The sequence below is a fragment of the Lagopus muta genome, chromosome 7, assembly GCF_023343835.1.
Source record: "Lagopus muta isolate bLagMut1 chromosome 7, bLagMut1 primary, whole genome shotgun sequence".
NCBI lineage: Eukaryota > Metazoa > Chordata > Aves > Galliformes > Phasianidae > Lagopus > Lagopus muta.
This window is the reverse complement of record NC_064439.1, coordinates 26867450-26887079: the sequence shown is the minus strand read 5'-3', so window position 1 is coordinate 26887079 and position 19630 is coordinate 26867450. Positions and strand designations below refer to the sequence as shown.

The 19630-nt window shown below is 35.6% G+C and overlaps 1 long non-coding RNA gene across 1 annotated transcript in view; it reads right to left on the bottom strand.

The window, feature by feature from the left end:
* Positions 1-18081, bottom strand: part of LOC125696011 (uncharacterized) — a 29128-nt gene extending 11047 nt beyond the window's left edge. The window contains exons 1-2 of the long non-coding RNA XR_007378148.1: positions 17869-18081; positions 16493-16663 (exon numbers count right to left, since the gene is read on the bottom strand). This is a non-coding gene — a long non-coding RNA (uncharacterized LOC125696011). The remainder of the gene's footprint in view (positions 1-16492; positions 16664-17868) is intronic.
* Between the last annotated feature and the right edge of the window lie 1549 nt (positions 18082-19630).

Sequence of the window (19630 nt, the reverse complement as noted above, 5' to 3'; positions counted from 1 at the left end):
GTCTTAACAGAGAGACAGTCTAAGAAGGGTTAGGCCTTTTCAATTGGGAGAACTAAGGATGAGGAAGGATATTATATGAGAAGGGCTGTGATGAAGATGATTGAAAATATGAATACAAGAATACTGAAGGTTTATGGCCTTCTGTTGCCTTTGCTGAACAGTGAGTGAAATGGACTTTTGGATCAGCTCTGCTCAAAAGCACATTTGCTTGAGCAATTGAAGGGATATATTACTGCTGCGAAGTCTCCTTGAATCTAGAAAATATTTATATAAATAAAATATATAAATATAAAATATATTAAAAAAGAAAATATTTTTGACATTTATGTAGTCCTTTCCACTTCATTTTCTATTTTTTGTGTTCACAAAAATACACTACAAAAAGTAGTGTAAAATATGATTGTCAAACTTTAAGCAAGCACTAGGGACAGTTTTAGGAAATGTATTTGAAATTCACTACTTCAATTTTATTTCTTCCTGCAGAAACTCATTGCTGGATGTTCTATTCAGAATATTAAGATAACAAAATAGTGTTGTCTAGTCAGGAAAATCTGAATGTTTAAAATAAATTTTAATTCTTTTTAAACAATCTACAGTCTCATTATTTACATTTTGGCTAAAGCAGCGTGCTGTATTTAGGAGACAGACATTCAAGAGCAGCAATGTTTCCATTTTATCTCCTGATTAATTTGTTATGGATTATGAAGCGAGTTCTAAACTTATTGTGCAAGTGTCTTGAACAGAGGGAACTGGCACTGTCCAAAATGCTTTCAATTAAGAGTAGGACCTGCTTCATTGTAATTAACAACTAAAATTATTTCATACCAATGACAGAATCTTTACCAACTCAAGAAGTACATTATCTGAAACTTCTAATACTATTCAGCCTCAATATCTTAAAATAAGTATGAAGTTTGTCAGAAGAAAAAAAGAATTGGGAAACTACAAAATTTAAAAAAGAAATGCAAGAAAAAGTCTCTCAGTTTCTTTGTATTGCCACTGTAAGTCTACTTTGATTTGTACTTAAATCACATATCAGGATTCACCAGACCTTTTCTGTCCCCAAATAGTTTTACAAGTCTAGCTAGAGCCCTTATACAGATTTGTCCACAGAAAGTCTTGACTTAGTGATCACTCTGATGCTTAATATTTTTGCTTTTCACGAGTTGTCACAATGTTAGTAATAAGTGCAGAGTAACAACTTCATTCATGTTCTGTAAGAAAAAACAAAGCTGCATGCTCCTAAGAGTCATAGATTGTCATCTGTGAAGACGTTGTCATGGCCAGGTAGATAATTAAAAACTAAATCTTTCAGAGAAGGACATACAAGTATTTTAAACATAGCACTAATCTAGTTGTATATTCTGATAGAGATTTGGTCACATGATCAAATTTTCTTCTACATATACATTTTGCAGGAGCAGCTTTACAAACAGCAGCTAATGGTAAATCTAGGTAAAAATAGGTAAAACATGTATTAACTGAGTTGCAGAAAAAACAAACAAACAGCTATGGCTTAGAAGGAGATGTAACAAAGAGATCATACCACAAACATTAACAACCAAAATGTTTCCAATTTCACTTGATTTGTGAGTTGTATATAAGTAGAAGCTAACTGAAAATAAAATTTTGTGTCATATTAACGAGGCAAAAAACTTCTGATGAACATCACAAATTCTGACAAAAGAAAATTTAGAAAATATTTGAAAAATGATATTAAGCAGTTTCTGTTATTAAGACTTATATTGTATGGCACATCTAAACAGTCCATGCATGGACTAACATCAGATCTACAAGAATTGGAAGTGCATGTCTTATTCTTGCCTTCCTTGTCTTTTTATCAGAAAGAAAGACATTTAAAAAGTCATTATTTATTTCTAAGCTTGATTGCAAAGAAGTTATCATTTCTACTGCATCCTTTTCAAGGGCTATTACCATCCTACATTTGAGTTTGCGGCTTGCATAATTGTTTGGCAAAATTATGAAAAATTGGAAACGTGCCTGTAGCTGAGGATCTACCATACATAAAAACTCATTCACGAAGACTTTCATTTCAGTTTTGCCATTCTGTCACTGAGTAAGACAAGATCATCACATAGCAGATTACTCAGGATTAAGACCTTCTCAGTCTCTAGGAGACTGCTTGTCAAAGCTTTCACTGGTGCTGGCACTTGGACTAACCTGAGTCTTTCTTGGGTTATGTGAAATGTTTGATTAGTTGTCTGCAGAACAGTTATTCCTCTTGGTTTCTTATATACAGCTTCCCAAGAAGCGAGAGTCTCACAATAGCCAGTAAGTCAAACACTTTGCTTCAAGCATCAATAACATGGGTCTGGACACTTGGTTGGAAAGTTTATCTGACTTGATCAGAGCAACAAATTGAAGGTTTTCTATTCATATTGTATTTCCTTTTCCTACTAGTTAATTTGAGGCAGATACTTTCAAAATTTTGCAGAAGCATTACTTTTCCATAGTAATAGTTTTAAAATGTATACATATATTTTTTAATTATTGCTAAACACATCACAATAGGAAGAAATATTAAAGTGCAAGGAGTATGTATCTGGTACCATTCAAAGCAAATGTAAAGCTGTTATTCATAGAAATCAGGGAAAATTGTTCTATCAGGAGAAATAATACATCAAAGTAACAAGGTAACAAATGCATACACAAGACTTCAGGGGACTTAATTTTAATATAGGGTTTCTGTGTGCACTTTGGAGGAAGCAACACCACCTGTTAAAATGTACTGTTTGGTTAGACATATCTTAGAAGTTAATAGGGAATTAATCATCTGTACACTAGGGGAGAGTGGTTTGATCAATACAGAAAGAATAATCTTCACTAAGACAACACATCAAACAAGTACATCTTGAATAAAATTCCTTCATGCACCGACTCATTTTTCTTAAAACATGAAACCAATAAGCATTAGAATCCGTTTGGAGTGAAGGTGATCTCAGCAACACTTCTGACTGGTCTAACCAAAGTGTACCCATCTATACATCCACAGATCTGCAATAAGCACATCTAATACATTATTAACATGGAGCAAAAATAATAATGGACCAAGAATTAATCTTTCATGAGCACGATGAAAGTCTGGTGTTGTGCTTATTAAAACAAAACAAAACAAAACTGCAGTTATCTAAATTATCAAAAGAGTTAGAAACTTCCTTCTCAAGTAACTGAAAAAATCATACAATTTGAAGCTATTTCACTGTAAGAGCAAACACTGTAAGTAGCATTATATAAATTAGTTGATGTATTAAAAAAGGGAGTTATTGTATCTCAAAGTGTGATGCAATTCCAAAGATCCTTTGATTAATTCCCCAATTTTTCTTTCTTTCTTTCTTTTTCTTTTTTTAATTATTTTTAATAACTCAGTAGAATCTTAGTTGGAGTAGAAACTGAAGACCAGCAGAAAAACCACACTTTATTTAGTGTACCCAAGTGAACTCAGAAGTACGATCAAGTTATTCTCTGAATTGTCTATGTTATTAAGTAGTCAGAGAAGTTACTTTGATGAAGTTTCCCTGGGATCTACTAATAGATTCAAATACACTGCATCAGCCTCTCACGTACATTCCATATTCTATAATTATGAAGAAAGAGGAAAGAGATGTAAATGTTGAAAGTTACTTTGTTACAAAAGTTACAAAGGAGAATGGCTATAAAACTACAACATTTTAAAACTGTTCCCATACTTCCATGTTTTCTGAAACCATTTCACCTCATTGAGACTGCTTTGGTGAAACAGACTGTGTATAGACAGATGACTTGTTCTTCATTTTTTCCATTGAGAAAATGGATAGAAAAAAACAAAAAAGAAACCTCAGCTTGGAAGTTCCAAGCTGAACTTCTGCCAGCCTGATCAAGACTGAAATTCTCTGTCCTGCTTCCCCTGAAGTAGATGAAGCTTCCCTATTTCAGAGGAATCATGTTCTGTCTGCTTGGTTTGAGATATAAATGATGCAGCTTAGAAATACTGTTACATGCATGTTTAATTAGAGATACGTTTATTACTACCTCCAGAGTACTCTAGTTTTCCTGCATTTCTAGTGCAAACCATTCCAGTGGAAGCTTGATGCCTTTGCCAGATATTTAATACACTCATCTCCTGACACGTATTTCCAAAAGCTTACCTAGAAATCCCCTGCTTATTTTCCACTGACTGCTACATTTATTCATCTTTAATAGAAACATATTCAAACAACAACTGGGTAGTAGTAGTTCAAGGACAAGAAAGCAAATGCTTAAATATAAACACAGTGCACATCAGTTTTGCTCATAACTTGTTTAAGATTTCAGACCCCCTCAAAAAAACAAAAACAAACAAACAAAAAAAAAAACAACAAACAAACAAAGAAACAGGAAAAAAAGAACATCAGGAAATAGTAACAGAGACTGGAACAATCGTCTCTGATCTGTCACTGGGACAAATTATTTTATGACAATGGTGTGGCACTTTCCCTGTGTATTCACCCTCTGCAAGAACAGGTAACCTGCTCATCTAAAAGTGAAAAATCAGATATTGCAGATTATGTATTCAAGAAAATGCCAAAATTGATCATTTAACTGAATAGCCTGAACTGTTAATTGTTGTCATTTACCTGCCTTTATAGTAACAGACAAGAAAAGGCTGGAAGCTTTGAAGATAGGGTAAAGTGGAGAATCATATAAAGGAACAACTATAGATATCCAGAAAGAAAAGCTATTTGATGTCAAAAGTGGAAGAGGTGATGACTTTGTTCTTACAAAGTGAAATAATTTTATGCCGGAGAAAAGTAAGGATATTTGGAGTTGAGGAAAAGGGATAATAAATAGTAATATAATATAATACAAGGTTATTGTTGATTTATTAAAGGTAAATTTTTGACAGTGTAATGGATAGACAATGAATGTGAATATTAATCACTGTATACTAATTCTTAAATATTTAATGGTCCCAAGCAAGTTTTTGTAATGTATTCCTGAGGAAGACTATGGCAAGGTTGCACAAAACAGAGATGCTCAGCTAAGGAGTTAAGTCTGCTGCAGCTCGCAAGCAATTCAGAATTGTTTTAGTACTCAGGCTCTGTTACATGACAGGCAAGGAAAGCTTTGCTGGAATGGCAGAAGCCAACTAAATCAAATCAGCCAGAAGAAACGAGTGCTGCCATTGGCTCAGGTACACAGTGAGTGCAGTGGCTTTCAGATTTGTGAAAAACAGAGCTTTTTGAAATTGTGATGACTGGCAGCACCTGCCATTAATAGAGCAGTAGAGTGGATTTATTTATTTGCAATCAGAATGCTTTTTTAACTGCAGTGATATGTAAGGAGCAGTGTGATACTTTGTGACAAACTATAGAAAGAAGATGCATGAGCTGTATCCGGCAAGCATAAAGCACAATAATGAGATAGGACTGTACACTAGACAGCATTATTTGTGCATATCTGTAGATAGCTACTCTTTCATTTTGTCCCCAAATATCCACTAAACTAGCAAAGCAGTACCATGTTATTCTATTAAGCAATTATGAAAGTACACAGTAAAAAATGCAAATGGATGGAAATAAGTAACTGTTGTCAAAATTATTTCAGTTTTAATTATTTAAATAACTAGTAAGAATGTGAGAGGCAGAAAGTCAGAAGATTATCATCCTGGCAGTGTCTTGTCTAATGATATTTTCAGTCCCACAATCATCTTCACTATCTCATGCTGTGAAGAGTTTGTCTTGTCAAGTTTAGGTTAACAAACTCAGTAAGTAATGCAGTATCTCACTGCTCCTGTTTTCACAGCATCAGATAATAAATAGTAACTATCATTTGCTGATAATTCTGAGTGTGTCTTTGGATCTTGTACCCTGACTCTTTTTAAAATACAATTTTCAATAAATCAATCTCTTAATGTAATATGTCCTCTTCATTACAGTATCTTCACTTCTAAACAGATTCCCTTTTCTCCTGACCCTTATTTCAGATCAAGGCTGAGCCTCATAATTAACATCTTTATGCTTAAAAATGAGATCTGTATAGTGGAACTTAATTTGCATGCAACCAGGTGCAATTTAGTATCTAAACACCTCAATTTAGTATCCAACCTGCATTTAATATCTGAGTTTTACTACAGTCTGGTAAGCGTCCTCTGAACACACCAAAACAGTCCACTTCCACGTAATGTAGAAGTCATTTAGAGCTTAGAGCTACCAATCTAGAAATAAAACACCCTCCTACACAGAGCTGTAATCCAGAAGGCTGAGTCAACTCAAAGCAGTCTATCCTACTGCCTGATAGCCTACAAGCCAGCAAAGCAGTTCATCAACTTTTCATGTGAAGTTTTGTTGCTGTGAAAGGGAAGAACAGGATGCTCATTTCTAGAATCATAGATTCACCAATATTGGAAAAGACCTCCAAGATCATCCAGCCCAACTCTCCACCTACCATCAACCCTTCCCCACTAAACCATGTTCCTTAGTACCACATCTAAACTTTCCCTGAACACCTCCACAGACAGTGACTCCACCACCTGCCTCAGCAGCCCATTCCAGCAACTGATCACTCTTTTAGAGAAGAATTTTTTCCCATGTCTAACCTGGTGCAAGCCTGAGGCCATTCCATCCAGTCCTATCACTAGTTACACAGGAGAAGAGGCCAATCCTCACATAACCACAACCTCAGTTGTGGAAAGTGATCTCTCCTGAGCCTCCTCTTCTCCAGACTAAACAGTCCTAGTTCCCTCAGCTTCTTCTCCTCATAAGACCTGTGCTCCAGACCCTTCACCAGCATTGTTAACTTTCTCTGGACATGCCCCAGGGCATCAATGTCTTTCTTGTAATCAGGGGCTCAAAACTGAAGATGCAGCCACACCAGAGCTGAGTACCTCAGGGGGACTGTCACCTCCCTGCTCCTGCTGGCAACACTATTTCTGACAAAAGCCAGCATGCCATTGGCCTTCTTGGTTACCTGGGCACTCTACTGACTCATATTCAGCCAAGAGTCACTCTGCACCCCCAGATCCATTTTCTCTACAAAGTGATACATAACAATGTATGCCTTTTATCTTATGGCAATATGATGTGAAATACAGGACAACTTTGAGAATGAATCCAAATGCTTCTTTCGTCCAGATCCCCTGATTACTGGACTGTACAGTCAGGTGTACATTTAGTTCATTCCTATGACTTAACACATAATTGATTTGTTTCTAGGGAGAAGAGAACTGAGTAGATGACTTAATCTCTAGAACTGTCTATAAAAAGACAAGAAGACAATTGCGCCACCACATCAGTCTTTGTTCCTTAAAGGAAAGACATGAACCTTTCTTCATTTTCATGAGTAAAGCAAAGATATCCCATTCTGAAGAAAGGTTTCTGAGAATTCTGGTCCTCTAAGCAGAAGAAAGGCAAGATTTATCACTCAATATTGTCATCAGAAATCACTAGCTAAAAAAATGGGTCATTAATTGGAATATTGCTTAATCTTAATCCTTTCCACCCCTTCTTTACACAGGGCCAGTAACAGCAAGTCCCTCATACTGAGTACCACGTGCCAGTGAAATCAATGCTGTAGCACTTAGTGCACTTTGCATTTCCTTCATACAGTAGGATGAGATGGAAGTAACAGATTCTTAAAACTAATCAGCTAAAAGTAGACACTCTTGTATGTGTAACTCTTCTGAAAGGCTTTAGTGGCTCACTTTAGTTCAGCTTTCACCTCCTCATTCCCACAGTCATCTCTGTCCAGACTTACAAATGAAGCTTGCCAGAACCATATAAATACTGAGACTAATGAGCTGGAGTTTCTGTCTTTGCTTGTTAATACTGCATTATTTTGCAGCATGAATTCAGAGCCTGACTTCATGAAATTCTGTCCTTTGTTTCTTTATCCTCCTTAAAAATGGGGTTGAGAAAGAGCAAGAGAGAAATTAAAAAAAAAAAAGGAAATCAGAAGCATAATGTTCCTTTCAATTACTTTATGAATTTATACTTTACCAAGCATAAATACACATCTTGAAATGCAGACAACATATATAATCTTAACTCCTGCTCTAACTTAATTTTGCTTAGTTTCTAACTGCAGGTGTTTTTTTTCCCTCCCCCTCTACATTTTAAGAAGCTATCTGTTATGTGCTTGTTGCATCAGAGTTACTTTACTGAGCTACTGAGTTCCTTTACACATACAAAAGTACAATATCACCCCACAGAACACTTCCAAGCTTCATCAACTGAGTAAAGATATGACAAGGCTGTTTATCAGTAGGTAATAAGACAGATAATTTAACTGTACAAGCTCTAATTGGTCTAATTCACTAACTGACCTCTCACCACTTGATTCACTAGTACAATTGAGCTCTGATAAAGCCTTTAATTGTAAATTGCACACAGCTGTGAGCTGCTTCTCACGCTGGCACAAAAACACTATCATCGACTGTTTCATCTCTGCGACCTGCTAATTTGGAGCATATGTAACTGTTTTTAATGCTGAAGGCTTGACATACCACAAACAGCAGATGTTGCAGCTGCCCCTGAGACGCTTTATTTAATTCAATTACGTCTTTTGGAGATATGTAAAAAAGCTAGGCGAGATGAGAGAGGGCAGGAGAATGTTAAAAATGGAGCCCCTGGTTGAGGCCCAGGTGGCTCGATAGGCAAATGATTGGGTGAATGTCTAAATGATCTTTTTAATTGAGTAGACTGACGGCTAATCAGGGTCATGAAGTGTTATCACACTGATGAGCTGAGTGGAGCCCTGGGCTGCTCTGCAATTAATGCTGCTTTTGTGAAAGGAGAAAAAGGGAAGATAATGTATACCATCTGGCAATTGTTTATGATAAAAGCAGCAGTTTGCTACAAATTCAAGTTAAATGCTATTCATAGCATTATTACTTCTGCTGCTGCTGTGGAGGGCAAGGACGTAGAGCTCAGGTCTTTGTCTGACTTTCTCATTCTCTTTCAACAAGGAAAACATTCATTTGCTTCCACGTGTGTTGTTATTAATTATTTGCCTGCTTGTTAGTGTATGGCCTGAATGACTCTCTTTGAAATGCCACGAACAAGTTCAACAATCTATGTTTTGGATGCTTCATGCCAAGGCATCTGATTAAGGGAAAACAAAAGAATGTCTGAATTTGTAGTTTGAAAACTGGGGAAAACAACTCAGTTTTTTGCTTTTGGTGGGTTCCCCCCACCTCCTCATCTCATTTTAAAGAGCTTTCCTCTCTAGCAGACACATCTAAGTTTCAGGGAAAAGCATCTTTTGGAGAAAGAAGAAGGATGGCTGAAGTCTGTGAACACCTGTTCAAAGAGTTTTCTCTTGACATAAAAAGGCCAGACTTTACAAAAGAGAAAAACAGACAACCAGTGATCCAAGGGACTTGATTCTCTAGCAAGTTATAGAGGAGTAGACAAATATGAATTATAAGAAAGCACAAAACTCAAAACTAACATCCCTATAAATTTTCTGCTATTAGATACAAGGATGTGACTGGTGAAAAATGTAATCCTGGCAAGTATTCTTTAGGTTTTAACTTAGTTGTAAGCTGGAAATAATACTGCTGGTTGCCTACCTAGAAGGGACATCTAGCGACTGAGCCAGAGAAAATCAACTATATATAGTATCAATTTCTTACAAGTACTTGGAGAAAAAGATATGAAGCTCTGGCTTAAAACTTAGATGTTAAGAATTTATTTGTTTCTTACAGATAAGTTCTGAGAATCAACTGTTCAGATTCTGTTCCTACTTGTGTCACAAATATACTGCTTCTCATTACACATGTAACTTAACTTGTATGTGCTTTATGTAATGAGATCATAATTAGGAAATATCTTTGCTTTAAAACTTAAACTAATAGTAACAGAGTGTCTAACCTTCCTACAGAGGATGGAAGGAACTGAACATTTTAAAGTTCCTTTAATGCTTGGGGGAGTCAGCAGTACTTTCATTTTTTACACCTTTTTACCATGGGACTATCTTCCATTGCTTTAAAGGAAGGTGCTTCTGGATTTAGTCTAGTAAAAGAAGGCATCGCCTCAGAAGAAAATAACATCTCAGAATCAGCCTCAAGCTTATCTGTTAAGTCTTTCTGTTAGTTTTAGGTTCCATGGAGGAAGTGGAGACAAAATGCACCACTAGCTTTTTGTTCTCTCTTACTATTTTCTGTGATTACCAGCTACTACATTTTTCAGATACGATAGCAGTAATGTTTATTGGCACCATGTACTGACATCCACATACAGAAAATAAGATTTTCCTGCCACAAGGATTTCATTCTGTCATTTTCATGCTTAAGCCAGGCTTTCAAACAGACTTCTAGCTATGGTTAGTAGTTTTAAGTTATAATTCTATACTATGGCCCCCTTAGCAACTTCCCATCTTCTCCCTGCTTTCTTCCAGATTCTTCAGTTTAGAACTGGCTGAGAAACTGTTCTCTCTCAATGAAAGTTTTGGAAGATTTCTTAAGTTTTCTTGCCTTGAACTAAGAGAATTAAGTCAAATTAAGTCAAAGGGAAACAGAGAAAGAAAAATAAATAAATAAAAAGAGTGCAGAGAAGGAAAAAGGTCAGCATCGTAAAATACAATCCACAACAGGATTTATCTATGTGTTTGTTTACTTACCTAATGCTGGTGAAGAGATTGTGAACTTCAGCAGACATAACCAACATGGTGCACTGTAAGTAAACCTACTACACCACCACAAATAGGCAGAAAAGAGAGTAACTTGATTTTGAGCTAGTATGCTGAAATCCTCAGCACAGGTAAGTTGTGTCAGTCCAACAGCAGGATGACATAACCATATTCTTTTTAGATTTTTAATAGTCCATGCTACTCCATTCCATATATAAACAAGCAGTCATTGCTTCTTTGTGTAATCTGGAAAACTCCTAAATATTGATAACAATTGAATTGATTCTACAATACTTAGTGAAATAAGGCACTTTACATTCCTATTTGTTCCCAGATTCTGTTCATGAATTTAAATATTTTATATGAGCCAAATGAATAGGGAGTCAGTGCATTTGTCTTCTCTCAGTTAAAAAATTCTGTACTTTATTGAAATAGTATAGTACCTACCTATGATCTTAAAAATAAATAGAAAAGTTTTGCTTTTCAGCAAACTGTGTATTCTGAGAAAAAACATTTCAGAAGAAAATTCCTATGTCTCTTAAACAACTGCTGCTCACAAGGCTACTGCATCACTGTTGTGCTGGCACCAACAATAGCTTTTTTTTGTTTGTTTGTTCTGGACAACTGAAATAGAATATTGCCCTACTTTATTTTTCAAGAAATGCACAAGGAGAAAACATTAGGGAGAAATACTGTGATAATAATATGTTGTGAGTTTGGCTGGGAAGAAGTGACTGCTGAGGGTGTTTTGACATACAGTTATCAGATACCATAGCAGGCAGCTACTCTTGTTAAGATAATGGAATCAGACAGAAATGCTACTACTAACACCATGCTTTAGAAGATAGCTCAAATTAATACTTAAGATACTCTTTGTGGCACTTTGAAAACATTGTATTAAGCTCAGAATTATGGATGAATGCTGCTTTGCTTTAGTTTAATAAAGGTATCACACTTCTCTCAGACTAGTATTAGATACAATAAAAAAGTCTTTCAAGATTTAATATGCTATCTGAGTTCTCTTCTGCAATCACAATTTCCTATTCCTTTTCTTATATTTCAGATATAAAAAAGAATTTGTGGTAACACTTCTACTTATTTTTGGAAGGGTTAAGGAGTCCTACAATTCATATACATATTTTGAGATTGTATGTGAATTCTACTGTTTTTATATGATTGTGGTGGGTGTGACAGATCTTTTTTCAGGATTACTGGGACTGTAAGAATAACCAAATTTTAATTTTGATTGCCAGATCTAAGTATATATATATTATTTGTAATGAAATTGATAATTTGTTTCAGCTCAAACAAAGAAAAAGAGATAGAATAAATCCCTTTCGGCACTTTGGGCAGTCTCCTGGAAGTGTAAATTCATCATTCTAGCTTTTGTATCCAGGAACACTGGAATACTTTGTGAAACTTATTTCAATACAAGAGATCAAGAGACTACTATCTGAAAATATTTCCTTCCAAAATACTTGGTCCAGTATATTTTTTTCTATCCAAATAAAGAATGCCAGTGCTCCCATTCACAGACTTGTCAATTGATTCTTAGATAGTACAACAAATATTTAGCAAATTAAACTAACTTTTTTTGGTTGGTAATGGTATTTCAGCTTCCTTGAACAGGAAATTGATATGCTTTGCATATAGCTGTAGAACAAAGCAAGATACTGTTTACAACCCATGGACCTGTCCAGTGGGTTCATCAAATGTATCCTTGTGGCCCAAAAGACAAAAGAGAAAGTTCCTCTGGGAAGAAAATCTTCCTTTTTCAGTTCAGTGTTACTGACTGCCAAATCATTTCTCCAAGTAGTGGGGCAGCCAGTACTCTGATCCTAAAACTACCACTGGATGTGTCTATAGGCAATGCCAGAGCACTCTATAAGCAAACTATATCAGGAATGTAATGTTCTTATACAGTGGTCTGAATTCCTGGCACACAGGAAATTACATTGAAACTCCTGCTAAATACAATACGTTCTCTAAGTGAAAACACAGCAAACAGGAAATGTAAGGTAGACTTACACTGCTGCCCCTTTGAACATGAGAAAGGAGATATTTTTGCCATGTTTTCTTCCAAATTTGCTTAGAAATGTGAATGTTTAAAGTGAACATAAATGCCACATGGTGAGGAAATATTCATGCTGTCTTTTTTTCGGGCAGTTTACTGAGTTTGTTGGAAAAATATTTTGGAAATTTTCATGTCCCTCTGTTTAGTATGGATACATAACTTTATCCTACTTTGGGCTTCTGACTAGGGTAATATTCAGAACAACTACAGGATTGTATGAATACTCTCATGGTTCAAAATGCAAAAGGTAGCTTTGAAAAAATCGTGGTTGCTAAGTTTACATATTCATCCAGTAAATTTAAATTGGGTAGAAAAAGGCCTATTGTGTTTTGCTATGCAGAGTATAATGCTAATATAAATCCAGGAACAAAAATATCCAACTGTAAACACAGATTGATATAACTCAGACATTTTAGTTGCTCTTGGAAACTTGAGTCTCACACAGGACTTATAAACTGTGTCATCATGACAAAAAACACCCGCAGATCCTGGAGTTTTCTATTGAGATTCTGTTTTAAGTTTATGCTAAAATAAAAGAGAACCATTTTCAAAGGCACAGTAGATGGTTAGATGTTTTACTCCAGACAAAGAGAACACCTGAGATGATATTTAAAAGATGGCTTAGCTATCTTGGGAACATTTCCAAAGAGTCTAAAAGGAGATAGGGAGAATTCAACCACTGATATCTAAGAGTGGTTTTATATCCTATGTAAGTCAATTTAGGACTGTTCTGCCAAAAAGTCTTTTTACAGCTTCTCACTATCCCGTGGCCATATACTTCATTGTATTTTTCCTGTCCTGGAACTAGACAACTTGCAAAGGTTTTTTGTGGGATTATTTTTAAGTTAGTCTGTAGGCACATGCATGGAGGAAGGTGGGAGTGCTATGGTCTTAAGATAATTCTACAGTTGAAGAAAGCAAAGCAAAATGTGACTGATTACATTTGGAAACTAGTGTTTCTTGACACTAGTTAGGTCTTCAGAAGGGCTGTTAAGCATGTATTGCGTATATTAACTAGGTACTAAGCATGTTGTATACTTATGTTATATACTTGAAGCTTTCCAGGTATTTCAAGATAGAATGGGTATAGGAACACAGAATTTATTCCTTAGCAATTAAGGTTCCTGAAATTGACTTAGGTATTTGCTGAAATTAGAAAGAAATCTTATTTCTGAATTATTAGAAAAAAAAGAGGAGGAGAGTCAGGAGGACCTAAAATGTGGAACGATTCCTAAGGAGAAATCCCAAGCTGCTTATGTATCTATCCTCAATCCTCAAATACACAGAATTTTTTTCCAAAGTTTCTATTTCCATTTTGTGGTGTGATACATTTCAAGGGTAACATTTTAATCTTTTTAAAAAGTAATAAATTCAAAAAAAAAAATCCTGATTCTGAGGGGCATAACAGTACTCATTTTATCATTACCTTACAAGACAACTCTCTTATAATGGAATTGAAAGTTTCTCCTCAATATTTTCAAAATAAGCATATTAATTTTTGAACTCACCTAAATTTTAGTTTCCTTCCATACTATTTTTAAAGAAAAAAATAGAAATGCATGGAATTATCAAAACAGTTTTTTTAAACATTCTGACTTCCTCTTCTTTCTATTTCAAAATGTAAGCTGACAATGATGGAAAATATGTATGTTTCCCCATATAGTTTTGGCCTTTCTTTGCATCGAATACGGTATTTCAAGCTGCTTTCTATGAATAACAGCTCAGTTTTGATGAGGTAACTAAAGTTTAAAGTCTTCATTGTCTGAAAAAAATGCATATATTTGAGTATCAACTGTTCTAGTATCTCTGTTCTACCAAACTTTAAATCCAAAGTTTCCTTTCATACGCCTTAGATGAAGTACAGATAGAGGTTGCTTTTACAATTTTGGAAATTACAACTATTAATGTCTGAGTATAAAAACTGAATGCAGTAAAACGTAATAGTATACACAGTGCTAACAAGGTTGCAAAGAAACTCCTCTTGGAAAAATGCTTTAGAAAGACATGGGATGTAAGCAACACAAAGCTTGGAGATATTCAGCGGTATCAATATTTCCAAGGGGACTGAGACTGGATTGTAGGAACAGAAGGCTCTATCAGCTCCTGTTTAGCCAGTTGCTAAAAGAAATATGATCAGGGTCTCAGGGGACACACTTGTCTTGAGTCACTTTCACAAGAAACCACTGGCAAGACACTATGCAAGATGAGGTTCTGCACGATCATCTAGCGAAGGGAATGTATGCTCAATCTTGTTCAGGGGAATCAAGCCCAAATCCTTGCATGATTTCTTGCCCAGAATAAATCGCAAAATATTCAAATTCACATTATGAATGCATTTTCTGGCTACCAGAATTTAAATAAGTTTTTCAAACAACTTTCAAACAAATGAACTTTTAATGAAAATTTGTGTGATCTTCTCTGTCTAGTTACCCTCCTCAGTTCCTTTTAGGGTTAACAATCAAGGGCTTGAACTATCTGCCACCCTTCAAATGGTCACAATGGGAGCACAGCTCTGTTACCTACTGTCACCATTGATTCAACGGAGTTGGCTGGCCGCCCCCCCTCTTCCGTTAGTCATCCTGCAGTCTGGGGATGTATGATTTGCAGTGTTGTGAGAGAGCTCATGCTAATGAACCCTCCTCATCATGCGGATCTTTATGTCTAATTCATCAGGCACTTTAGAGTGTGATCAACTCATCAACAGCCACACACTGAATTTTTTAGCTCAAGGCTGGCGTACGCTCTCTCTTCTGAGCACAACTGTGGTTAAAGAGATTGAGTAGACCAACTGCATGTTAATAAATAAAACACTAACGAAACTTCAGCTCACTGGCCTACCACCTGATGGACTTCTTTCTCTCTACTTTGGGGGACTTTTTGTCCTTGATTATATGAAAGGACAATATTGAAGAGAAGGAAGGAAGTAAGGGAGAAAAGAGGGAAGGACAGAAGGGTGGAAGAGGAGAGGGGAGGGGAGGGGAGGGGAGGGGAGGGGAGGGGAGGGGAGGGGAGGGGAGGGGAGGCTGATAAACCTTCTTTGGGTAAATAATCTTTCCTAGCGTACAGGTATCAATGCATTAGAATTAATTAGAGAGGTCCTGGATGCTTTGTAGGTTTTTGGGAAAGTGTTGAATACACTTCCTCTGTGATTGCATATAAGCATACACGTCCTCTCTGCTGTGTTTTTCTTGCTATATAGTACTTGTCAGTTTGCTGTTTGCTAAGCTCTGGCTCCCTGAGACTCCCTGGAAAAGATTCTCAGCACCAGCATCAGGCTCAAGGTACTGCCAAATTCAAAGATATACACAGAAAGAGAACAAATTTTGCCCCAGTTCTTTTACCGACTTAAGATCATGCACTGACTTTAGATCATGTATACTAACAGTGGACCTTGAGTCTTCCCATGGAATACTGGAGGCTTTGACATTTAATTTGGTAACTCATTGATAATTCATTTCCTGCTGTGATTGGAAACTTTAGTCATAATTCATGAGAAAGAAAAAAAAGACATCAAGATACAAATAAACAATCTGTAAAACTATTAAGAAACTAATCTGATTAGCAAGAAAAACAAAGTGTGCCTAGAAATAGAAAGAAATAGAAATCTATCCTTGTTATGTGACCTGTAGACTCTCCTATGACTTTGATATGCAATAATAAACTGTATTTGCTGTTAGTTTTTGCAATTCAGCAAAATATTTACTGAAACAGAAAAGGAAACAAATCTAGACCAAAACTTATAAAATAATATCCCTGCTCCCCCATCCTATAAAAGCAAAAAATACCACCAACCTTCACAAGGCAATGACTTACTTGTATGAATTGCATGTAGTTCTGGATTCTCCTCGTTTCCTTAAAATGCTTAGATTAATATATCTTTTCTTGCTGTTGTGGCTTGCAACTATGGCAAGGCAGCAGACCTTTGGGGAAGAACTTCAGGATGTGCACTTCTCTCAGAGTCCAGATCTGGTGTTCATACTTTGGCTGTTTTGCATGGATGAACAAGGACAAGATCAGAGTTATTCCTCAATTTTATAATACAAGAATATATCTGAGAAAGCGTTAAAGTGCTTCTCTTCAGATGGACAGAAGGTTTTTGAATCCATCTAGTCTGCTTAAGTTTATAAGATTAAAATATATATCTATAAATATAAAATATATAATAAATATGTTTATATCTATGCAATTATATATATGTGCTATATATAACTTCTTATATGAAAATTTCTTCACATCTGAAACTAATAATTTCAAGAATTTCTACATTGCCAAAGAACCCAAAGACCCCACTGAAAGGTCCTTTGAAGATTCACAGTTTCAAATTTTATTTTGAAAGGGTTTGAAGCTGGAGCAAAAGAGGAGCATGCGTTTTTCAAAATTTGTAATCAAAATGAAATAATTTGTTATTTATTAAATTTACCAACTTTTTTTTTTTTTAAATATATATTATGGTGTGTCTGCTGTGGTTTAAAAACCTTCACTGCATTTATAAGTGCAGAGATCTTCAGTAAGGCATTTCTAAAAAAGGTAGATAATACAGTTACCTAACAGGAAAATCTGTTATCAGTTTTATGTCTCACAGATCTCTTACAATACATTCTTTAAAACTTGAAATAACTTTTTAGAAATTTTGACTGCAGAAGATCCAGGTTGAAGCAGAGCTGTTTGCAAAAGTTGAATAAAAGCATTTTAGTCTACTTGGAATCATTTCAGTTCTTAACAAATCCATTACATGAAAAAATCACAGCTCTAGCTGCTAAACTATTGTAACTGAACTGGAAGGTCTGACCCAGATATGAATTGTACCCATTATGTATAGGTCATCGATTGACAAACAGTTGAAAGTTCAGGCTAACAACAAGAATAAAAAAATAAAAAGAATCCATTGGCCAAAAACTTCATAAAACATCTGAGAACTAACAAAGAAGCAAGTGCTTTACTGTGAACAGACATTTTCAAGTCTTGCAGTTTTTATTTTGTTTTGTAACAACCTTAGTAGAATTCAAAAAATAATAATAATAATAATAAAGCACCTGGCTCTCAGATATAATGCTTCTATTACAGATAATCTAGAAAGTTATGCAGTAATTCTGGATGCATGATCTGGGCCTTTGAAGTACCAGTATAATCAGGTGAAGATTTTCATCATACATGAAACTGTTGCTAATGCAACATGCTCTTGTACATACCTTGAAGTTTTTTTGTCTGACATTCATACTAAAATAAAATATTGCTTTCCATTTCCCTCAATTCAAAGTGGAGATAAAAACTACTGGAGTCAGAGGAATCCTTCCGCTGATTTCAATGGGATTTCATTCAACACTTTCAAAACAGCCTGGATTTTCTGTTCTAATGTATAAAGCAACCTAAGTTGAAAAATCCTTCTTTTTGAAGATGTTAATAACTTCCTGAAAAATAGTAAAAAAGAAAAAGATAAAATCTCCGTTGAATTTTTCCCTGTGTAACTTCCTCAGTTGCAGTCTAAAGCAGAGAATGAACTGCAAGCTTTCTATGCGAGCATGATACCAAGTACCACAAATGTTCAGCTTAGAACTGTCAAGCTACACATAAAATATTGATACCTCACATTGGCAGGGTTAATACAGTGTTATTTTAATTGCAAACATGCTGTGGGTGATTAGTCAAACTTGGTGCGTCTTGAATCCTAAGATAAAGATGCCTTCTGGCTGGACCTCCTATGCAATTAGCACTATGACCCTCATGTGCTCTGCTCTGTTATTAATATGATTGGTCTAATATGAGATATCATTCATTAACCTGTTGTGAACCATCTTAGAAACCATCTTTGAATAATAGACTGCATTTCTTTTTCTAAATCCATTTGCAAGCAGGGACAGAGAAAAGGATGAAGGCAAGCTTTCTCCATTAGACTGATTGGTATAGTGTTAAGCACAATATATAGTGTATGAAATTATGAAAGAGCAAATTAAATAACAGGGCATATCTGGCTCATTAGTAATGGATGATCAGGTGCTCATTATGTTGAATTTCCACCCTGTTCAGAAGATGAATGCACATGCCAGAACAGAAATATGCTAACTGACTCTGCCTGAAAATAAACTAATGTACATCTGGAACTTCACTGTTTTGCCAGTTTACTACTGTTTGTGCTTCCTTTCTTTCATTCTCTCTTCATTTCTTTTTTCTTTTTTTTTCTGAAAGCAATGAGAATTTGAGTATTTTTATTAAAATTACACTTATCTACATGTTAGTTATTAAAAAATGCAGACTATTATTAGCATTAGGTAACTAAATGAAAAACAGAAATGTGTTTTACTAGAAGCATAAGAACCAATTTTTCATCTGCTACAAGTCAGGTACTTGCTGGCTTCAATAGAATTATGGCTTTTACGTCAACTGAGGAAAAATAAAAACAACAGAAAATAACATTATAAAAGGATATCAGACTGTTAAGTGGAACTGACTTCCCTGGCTCAACATTTTGCTTTAATAGCACTCTGAATTGAGTATTTCTGTTGATATGAAAGCTTGATCGCTTCAAATTGTTTACCCACCTCACACAAATGACATGCTTGGCTTCCAATATGTGAGGCATTCCTGGCTGTTCTTAAGACATGGACACACATGTGGCAGAGTGATTGCCTGAGAAGAGTGTTGAGTTTATCTGAGCTCCATCACAGAGAAGATGATGTTAAAACACTGAAAGTAGTTTTCAGTGGGATGAAGTATGTTCCCTGGTCTCTGAACCCCTTTAGAGAGCGCTCACTAGTGGTTTTGTGAAAAGCTATGTACTTTCTCCTGCTTCATTAAAAGGGGCCAGCTGTACTCTGTGCACTGGCATGAATGGCACTGGGTTGCAAGTGTGTGAGATGCATGACAGCATGAGAAGAATTCTCTCCAACACAGCAAACTCAATGCTGAGACCTGACAGGTAAGCATAAAAGAAAAAAAAGTCATCCTGCATAGCAG